Source organism: Panthera uncia, unplaced genomic scaffold (genome assembly GCF_023721935.1).
Source record: "Panthera uncia isolate 11264 unplaced genomic scaffold, Puncia_PCG_1.0 HiC_scaffold_203, whole genome shotgun sequence".
In the NCBI taxonomy this organism is placed as follows: domain Eukaryota; kingdom Metazoa; phylum Chordata; class Mammalia; order Carnivora; family Felidae; genus Panthera; species Panthera uncia.
Window position 1 is genome coordinate 48,489 of NW_026058723.1, and position 9,399 is coordinate 57,887.

At 46.3% G+C, this 9,399-nt stretch overlaps 1 non-coding gene across 1 annotated transcript; it reads left to right on the top strand.

Annotated features, from left to right (window-relative positions):
• The first annotated feature begins 1,723 nt into the window (after positions 1 to 1,723).
• On the top strand, positions 1,724 to 1,815 carry TRNAT-CGU (transfer RNA threonine (anticodon CGU)). Its single transcript is given in 2 exon segments — positions 1,724 to 1,760; positions 1,768 to 1,815. It is a non-coding gene; the product is annotated as a tRNA-Thr (tRNA).
• Positions 1,816 to 9,399: the final 7,584 nt, after the last annotated feature.

The window sequence follows — 9,399 nt, forward strand, 5'->3', positions numbered from 1 at the left end:
AATTCAGCAATACTCTGAACTCTCCCCAAGTTTTGGATTCTGTCCCCAGAGCTCTGCATTGCAATGGTGTTCTGCAGAAAAGGTCTACCTCCTCCAAAATACACCTTTCTTTATTTTCCTCCTCTCCGTCTTTTCTTCAAATCATTAAACAGAGACCAGTTTGTTCCATTAGCAGATTCAATTACTCGAACGAATGGAAGGATGACATTCAGCCTCGCAGCTCTTCTGCTCGGTCACTGAAACTGTACAAATAAATTGAGGAAAACCCACTGTTTGTTCAAGGCAAATTAATTTTCAAACACTGCAAGAGTGGGAGATCAGGGGAATGGTGGGTGCTTGGCAGGGCTCAGAGAGATTCCATTTTGTGCTTGTCATTTTGTGTAAACATTAATTACCATCTGGGAGGCTAAGCTGTGGGCTGAAGTCTGTATCGCAAACCTCCGAGGGCCTCCAGGGCTCCTGGTAAAAGCAAAATCCTAAACAGGAAAAAATAGCCGTTGTATCTGCCAAAACACCAGCAAGCCCACTGGGAAAGCTGTGTGGGGACCAGCAGGTTAGAGGCTGACATCATCAGACAAGCTACTTTGGCTATCACCTAGGTTCCAAGATTAACCTACGACAGGCATTGAAGAAAAATCGACAGACTACAGGTCAATGTACTCAAACCTATTTCAAGTTTATTCCTCGTAAGCCTCGCACCACGAAAAGCATCCACCCTTAAGCGTACGCCCGTGTTTCTTTCTGATGCCTTAAGGCCAAAAATCTGCCTTCAGCCTTGAATGTGCAGACTGCAGCCCACTAGGATGGCTTCTGCCTACAGAATGATGTGGCCTTGAAGGTCAACCTGGGCTTGCACTGTATTTCTTTTGCAGTCTCTTAGCAAATCGGAGCAAAGGCGAACTGTTTCTCCTCCAAAAGGAGGAGAAAAGTAGACTGTGATCTGTCGGGGGTAGAGACGGGGGCATCAAAAAGTCTTGAAAAAACCCTAGAGTGTCAATGTCATATATATAATTGGCTTTTCTCACTTCATACAAAGAAAAGACTAGTGTCCCTTCGTGTGCCCAGCCCTGTGCTCGGCCCTGAGGCTACAAAGACGAACAAGAGACGGCCCCAGACTTCCAGGAGCTGGCGTAGAACAGGTACTGAGGGAAAAGTATGGAAGTGGCAGGAAACCTTCGGCCTTCTAGGTCAGTGTCTGTTATCTGTGAGGTTCAGAGATAAGCTTAGCTAATCAGAGCTAATGAAGATCTCTATATATCTTATCGATTTGGAGTTATTGATGGTAGGGCACTTTTATCCCGCTGTATGGCCCCAAGGATCAGTCTTAGGCCCAAAGCAACTGAACGGACGCCATGTGCGGGCCTGATGGGAGAGTCAAGGTATCGAAGGATAAAATCTCCAATCACGTCAGCACCCTGGAAAAACTCCAAGTATTAGTTTCAGAGAAAGCCCAAACTTTTGCACTTTGGCCTCAAAGACAGATCCCCATTATTCTTCCTTGGGTCTTCCAGCCGGCCTCCATATTCATCACCTGGACAAGATCACCTCCTGCTTGCTTTCCATCCCCCGTGCTTCTCTGCCTCTGCCCTCCAGCGGCTGGGTCTCAGTCGCCTGGCCTGTCCTCATCAGCCCTGTCTGGCTGTGGACCGGGTGCCCCCACACGACACTGGGCATGTTCACACACACAGGCACAGCCACCTTTAAAACCAGTGCCCACTCTGGCGCCTGGGTGGCTCAGTCGGTTGAGCATCCGACTCGTAATTCCATTTCGGGTTGTGATCTCGCGGTTCGTGGGTTCGAGCCCCATCTTGGGCTCCGCACTGAACAGCGCAGAGCCTGCTTGGGATTTTCTCTCTACTTGTCTCTCTGCCCCTCCCCAGGTCACACAAACACATTCTCTCTCTCTCTCTCTCAAAAGAAATTAATAAACTTCAATAAAAATAAAATAAGATTAAATGTTTTTTAAAAAAAGCAAAAAAAGAAAAAGAAAAAGAAAAACCTAACAAGATACTTCTGGGTTCTAACAAGGGAAAGTTCTAAAAGGACTTTCAACCCCAGGTCTGTATTCATGCAACACAGCCTGCCTGCTCTCCATAAACAGCAAATCTAAGGAACAAGGCTCTCACCCTAACAAAAGCCACAGCACACATTCCTTAGACTGGAGGACAACAAGGAGCCCATTTGCTTATTTTGGAAGTTCTCCAGGAGGTGGGACCAAAGCACTGAAAACGAATTACAACTTTAGGTGTTTGGTTTGAGAAACAGTCTTCCTGGTACCTAATCATCCTATCTTTCACACGCAGAACAATCAAGTGAGGCTGTGAGGGAGAAGCAAAGAATGTGGCAAGACAGCCCTCCCCCAACATTTTCATTGCTAAGGAAAGTGAGGACTCCAAAGCTGTCAAGCTTACAGATCTGTTTGCAGACGTGACACCTTCCTCCTATACCGTGGCTTGCTGCTAACTTCTAACGTCTTCGCCTGAGGGTTTCCTGTCCACAGTCAGAAAGGGCAATAATCGTGAGGCTAATCTGATCCTGGTCACCTTCTGAGGCTTTGGTGTATCGTGTCCTTGGCATTTGGTCTTTTACTGGAATAAGCAACCTTTCTTGGATCTGTACATGTCTGTGGTATTAACACGTTCATGATATGGGGCCAGGGAATGAGACATGTGGCCAGTAACATTCACGCTCTAAGAGGTCAGTGTGCCCGTCAAGGTTGGCAAAGGTTGGCTTGTAGGGTTTAAACCTTATTTTCAACACTCTGAATTCTACCAAAGATGATTTTCTCAAGGACAAAGGTAAAAAGCCACCAGTACCAAAGATGTACTGAAATTTTATCAAGCACTCTAACTTCTTGCTTTGCACACTGTGACCCGTTTTACCTGACTTCAGGCACAGATTAGACAATCACTGGGACCCTGAGTAAAGAGGCTGGGATGGGGGGTATGAGGACGGGAAGTTAGAATTTCCCTCCCGTGAGTCGAGTCTATCCTAGGTTTTTCTCAGCTCCCTGGCCCTACATACAAATACTCCCCGGCCCCGTTTCTTCTTAACCTTCCGCAACGCAGGGATGACGTAAGTTCCAGTCAACACTGGCTTATTCTCTCACTGCTTCAGAGTCTGCAACTAATGCACACTTCATCCTTCTAGAACGTGAGTGTCACCTGCATCATCCAACATCCCTCCATCTACTTCTTTTCCCTCAAAACCACCTTCTCCTCAGGGTCCAGGTATCAGAGAGAAGGTCTCAGGTTACCCTAGTATGCAGGAGTGAAGCGAACCTTTGTGATTCCTCATAGTGGCGAGGAAGTTTTTCTGTTCTGGAGAGAAGGGAGGAGGGGATCACAGATGCAAGGCAGGTGGACCACTCTGGCCCCTGCTGTGCCCTGAGAGCTGCAGAGGAAGAGGGGGAGGTTCATTCCCACGGGCACGATCAGGGCCCTCAGGTCTCTACCAAGTTCACGCTGCTGTCACTCGGTGAGTAGCAGAGGAGGAGGCTCTTCCTTCAAAGCTTCTTCAAATATCCTAAAACCAATGTTTCTGCAATGCACTGTGGGAAAACTCCAAGAGCCACTCCCATCCTGTTCTCAGCAGGTCACTGCAAGAAGTGGGTTTTGCCTTGGGAAATAGCGTGCATTCATTTGGCAAGGAAAGTTCCGTCAGCTTTCAGACATGCCCGCCCGTACTCCTGAGGACAGATGACGAATCTCCCCAAGTCTGTTCAAACAACCTGCTGTGGCCCATGGGACCTGGGTGTTGCCAAACGCCGGCAATCTGTCTGACTAGCTTATGGGTGAGCACCACAGATGCCTCTAGAATGAATCTGTGCGAGTTGCTTGTTTGTGCCTGATATCATAGAGCCTGTGATTGTTTAAAGGAGAGAGATCAGGAAAGAGAGGACTCTTGACAGTTTCTCTAAGGCACTTTTGGCTTTCTGGTCCCAAACCATCCACCCCCTCATACTATGATTCCAGGGTGTTCTACAACCTCGCTATTCCAAGTGTGGCCCCCAGATCAGCAACGCTAGCATCACCTAGATCTTGTCATAGAGTTCAATTTGCAGCCCCCGTCCATACGCAAGTCCAAGTTTGCAAAGCACTGTTCCACAGACTACTGGGAAAGCCTCAGCCGGCACCGTTGCCGAGGGATGCCATCCACAAGGTCACCAGTCCTTCAGTGTCTCCCCCTCCCAAAGGCCACTGTTGGAAATTACTTCTTCCATTCCTTCCCGGGTGGGTTCTCTACCAGCATGTAGGCTGCTGGAGGGGCGGGGTGGTGGGAGACGATTAGAAGCTGCCTCTGGTACCGGACGTAGTCATGAAAGCTCTTGTGAATTCAACAACAGCGAGCTCTTATTCGTGGTGATTATTTCCCATCCTGGCTCCATGCACATTCACCACGTAGAACGGGGAGTTACAGAGTCTTGCCTGTAAGCACGGCCGTGAGGCACCTTCAAGGCCCTGATGACTGTCCCATGGAAGAGGAAGCAGACCTTCTGCGAATGACGTCACGGGCAGAGCTAAGACCAAAGGATGTGTATTGCAGAGCAAACCTTCCACCTGTGATGGCCTCGGCTGCCATAGGGGAACAAGCTAATGTTCTAATCGGCTCTTCGCTGGGCATAGCGAGGGAGCACTCATGTCAAGAATGACCATGACAAAAACTCTGAGGAGTTAGTTGTGGAACGGAGACTGGACTACATGACTTCTGAGATCCCATGAGTTCCCTAACAAGCCGCTGGTAGCATGCCCCTGGGAAGAACAGAATCATTTGTGTACTTTCCTTTCTCCCGTTCCAGAACTCAGTCTTCTCAAACATTTCACCTGTAGGTTAACAAACACTATGCACTTGATTTGTACGGATTTTGACACACGCCACATCTTAAGTTATAAACTAAGGATCCCTACACCAAAGAGTTTTCTCAAGGAGCAGAAGGAGAAAATCTGCTTATTCCCCGCCGTGACTTTTGTGAAGCTGAAAGAGGTTTTTAAAACTGGGGTGTGTGTTTGTGTGGGGGTGTATGGGAGGGGGGGTGTTGCTCTGTTCCCTATATTTGAAATATTTTATCTTTTTTAGGGAACATGTCTACCAATCCTTACAGTGATTTTCTATAAACCATCCATGTTTTATATCCTCAATTTTCATCATTTTATATCCTCATGTTTTCATCATCCTCAATTTATCCTAGAAAGAGGAAACATGCTCAGATACAAAATTTGAAGCGCCGGGTCGATAAGGCAGTCCAGGAAGGCAGTGAGGAGGACACGGCCATCGGCCTTTTAGAAACTACCTATCCGTGGGGCTCCACAGAGGAATGGCTGGCACTCTGGACTCCGAAACTACCTGTCTGCTTGACTTGCCTCTCAAATCTGAAATGCTACAACCACTCTCCAGAAATAAACCGTGGGAAGTTGTAATAACTGTCCTCGGGAACTGGAGTCAGTGGCCAAAAAACCGTAGTGTTGCCTCCCAGTTCCAACTATAATCCCGGAAGGCAAATGTCCCAAGTGGAGGCTTGCAACTTGGGCTGTCGCAATGGCTTCCACCCTCCTGCAATTACCTGAACTTTACCTTCAGAAATGTCTTCAAACCGGAGTAGCAAAAGGCAAAACACGGCACCCGTTTTGTTTCTTTTCCAAATTCCCCAAGACCGCGTGCACCTGACCGTCCCACCATCATCCCTGGCTCAATGTGACTAAAATCGAGTCTATCCCTGCCTCCTTCCACTCTGGCTCCCCCCGTACCCACCATCAAAGCTCAGAGTCATAGCACTTATCTATTTGCAGTCCCCCTTAACTTATCCCTAAATATTAATAATTCGGGTGTGAATTATTGCTTCCGAGGCCATTTAACACAAAGGAACCAACGGTTACAGAATCTGCTGCTCCCCAGCAGCCCGAGTGAGCCTTTGAGATATAAACCAGACCATGCGGTCATGTCAATCCGGTTTGAAACCCTCCAATGGCTTCTCCCCACACGTAGAATAAAGCCCCAGCTCCTCTCCATGGCCCTCTGTTGTACTCTTGCTCTGTTCCGGATAAGCACCCAGGATTTCCGTCTCCGGCTCTGTCCCCTCTACACACATACAGGTGCTTCTGAATTCTGCCTTTCGAAGCCCTGTTTTAGTCAAACGACCTTGCTAAACCTTCTCCAGGCACCAGAGCCCCTGCCCCCCCTCCCCCGCCCCAACCCTCTGAAGAACTTCTAGAGACTAAATGCCCAGGGAACTTACTAGGCATTTACTCTACTGGTGTTTTAGTACGTGTGACTAGTTTCAGAGAGGAGGAGGGACCGCTTAAAATCTGTGCCTTCATTTCAATCCCAAACACAATGCCTTCCATATATAGTGAGTACTTGGCAAATATTTGATTTCTGTAGCCACATAATAATCAATTTACAAAATCTAAGTAAGTTTCTTTATATCTGCAATTCAAAAAGAAAAAAAAAACGCTATAATGAGAAAAATACTCAATAAACAATTACACATTAAGCCAGAAAAATCATGTCTCTTTGGAGTCATTTCCATAATTGAACATTATACTGCAATAAAATAATAGTATATAACACAAGCAAATGTAAAATAATTGGAAGCTATTATGAAGTTTAAGCATCCATTTTTGATATATAATAAAACTAATGTTCTATTTTGAATCATAAAAGATTCTAATAGTTTTGGGTTTTTTTTTTTTTTTCCTATAACAAAACAAAAGCAGGGCAATCCAAAGCACATCATGTTAAAGGAGGAATATCTTAATAATCGAAGGTAGGTAAAGCCTCTTTAGGAATATGCTTGGGGAGTCTGGGTGGCTCAGTCAGTTAAGTGTCTCTCTCTCTCTTTTTTTTAAGGTTTATTTTTTATTTTTGAGAGCAAGAGAGCACAAGCAGGGGAGAGGGCAGAGTGAGGGAGACACAGAATCCGAAGCAGGCTCCAGACTCTGAGCTGTCAGCACAGAGCCCGATGCAGGGCTTGAACTCCCAAACTGTGATATTGGGACCTGAGCCCAAGTTGGACGCTTGACTGACTGAGCCATCCACTGTTGATCTCATTTCAGGGTCTTGACCTCAGGGTTGTGAGTTCAAGCCCTGCACTGGAGCCTACTTAAAAAAAAAAAAAAAAAAGGAATATGCTTGTGGTCTGCATGCTGTCTACAGACTTTATGAGTACAAATACACAGTTTTATGTGTATTGAGAAAATGTGAAAATGTACATGGCTTCACTTGGGGACTAGTCATAGGGAGGTGTCAGAGGATTTTTATTTTTCACCTTTTATCGTATTTACACTTGCATCAGAACACGGTTTAAATCCACAAAGGTGATACAGAGTCAAGTAACTGTGCAATGGGCCTAATATACTCAATATGAGAAAACCAAAGCAAAAAACCTTTTCAAAATTAGCTAAACAGAACTGCTAAGAACTACATAGACAAATCACCCAGCAATGAAACATCAAGCACCAATAAATGCCGGTAAGAATGCTGCAATCATGGGGTCCAAAGTACATGGGGTTGAAGGGGGACAGGGTTTTGTCCTGGAAATCCCTATGATGGCAAACACACACACACACACACACACACACACACACACACACCCCAAAACTGAAACAAGGGGGATAAGATGAAGGTTTATAGAATAAAGTCTTCTACAACAAGGCAAGGGGTAAGAGTTAATTTCTTAAGCTGCAAAAAACCCCCTGCGGATTGAAAATACAATTGTTGAATCACCCTTTTCTTGAGGAAACGCATCGAACACGAAGGAAGAGGAAAAGACAGCAAGACCCGTTTTGCCAAATCAACTCAAGAACACTTAGAAGGGTAACCTGAAAGAAATTCTTCTCGTCCCCAGCTCGTTCACCCGACCTCAAGTACCGTTGAAATCTGAGATCTCGATTCTGTTGGAGGTAAAAGGTCCTCCCAAAGGAGAAAATCACCACTCGGAAGATTGCTGCCCGGTGATGATTCCCGCGGGCACCCCAGGCACTTGAACTGAACAAAGACACAAGGACATCTCAGAGCCTAAATGACAGCGTCTCCCAGTTCGTGGGGCTGTTCGCACTCTGCAACAGTCTTTCCCCAGCTCGTCCGCTGCTGCACCCAAGCGCCCTGCTCGGTCTGACAAGGGCACGCCCCCAGCAGCACGTGGAACTTCACCGCTACTCCCTGTGCTCACAGAGGCCACGTTGGCTGACGGAACTGAAATGTGCCCGTTTGAAGATTTCCTCCTTGTTCAGGTGCCAAGGAAGGCTTTCAATCAATCTGAAAGCAGAACTGAAGGCCATTCTTAAGTCCTGACCTTGAAGACGGGAGGACTGGCTTAGAAAGAGCAAGATAAAACAGAGGGCACTGGGCGAATGTCCCCAGACTGGAAATGTGCTGGCCCACAACCTAGTCCGCTCTGCCAGAGACAAATGGCTGGAAGTCATTTCACCCCTGGAGTCTATTTTTAACCGCCGACACTGGTCAGTGTTTCTTTAGACCTTGATTTACTCAGATCTATAAACTGCTTTATTTTAACCACCACGCTTAGTGCACCTGATTCCAGGTGAAACTGGGGGTTTTCAAAGCATTGGGTCTAGAATTCAAATATCCCCTGAGAATGCCTACCTCCCAGGTTTAAAACAAAACTTACCTCCAAAAAGTGAGAATTTAAAACTGCTTTGCAAACAGTCAGGGCTCAAAATACACTGGTTTATTTCCTCTCCTATAGGAAAGGCGGGGACGCGAAGAATTTCTTTCAGGTTACCCTTCTAAGCGTTCTTGAGTTGATTTGGCAAAACGTGTCTTGCTGTCTTTTCCTCTTCCTTCGTGTTCCGCTGCAGCGATGCGTTTCCTCGAGAATGATCATTCACCCCACACTTTTAACCATCCCCTCCTGCTTTCTTCAAGTGCCACCCCGTATCTTTGGTTCAATTTCTTGTACACTAGAAATGACCAAGTCAGGCAAAGTGGCCAAGGCCAACGGGCCTGCGGGGCCCTTGCTAAGACTATGATTTCCACACAAAGGTGCGCTTCAGACACAATTTTCCAGCCAGTCAGTCAGTGTTGGGGACTGGGGGGGAACAGATATAAACAAAATAAAACCCATCAACTGGAAAAAGAAAGCGTGTCCTGCCTAGAGGCAATGAAATCTTAATCCTCTGTAATGCACCACAAATTCCACAAACATAACCAGGGATGTGTTTCCTTCAAAACCCCAGATCAATTCACGGCAAATGCTTAAATCTTTTTGAGTACAAAGAAACACAGTTTTCCGTCTGCCCTAACAAAGACATGTAATTATAGAGCATGCGGTCTGAAGAAGACACAACTTGGTGAGCTTGTGCAGTGCCAGATTTTATAGGTAAACACTAATGAAACAATGGGAAGTGTGTTTATGAATAGCAACTCCATGAATAAATGGAG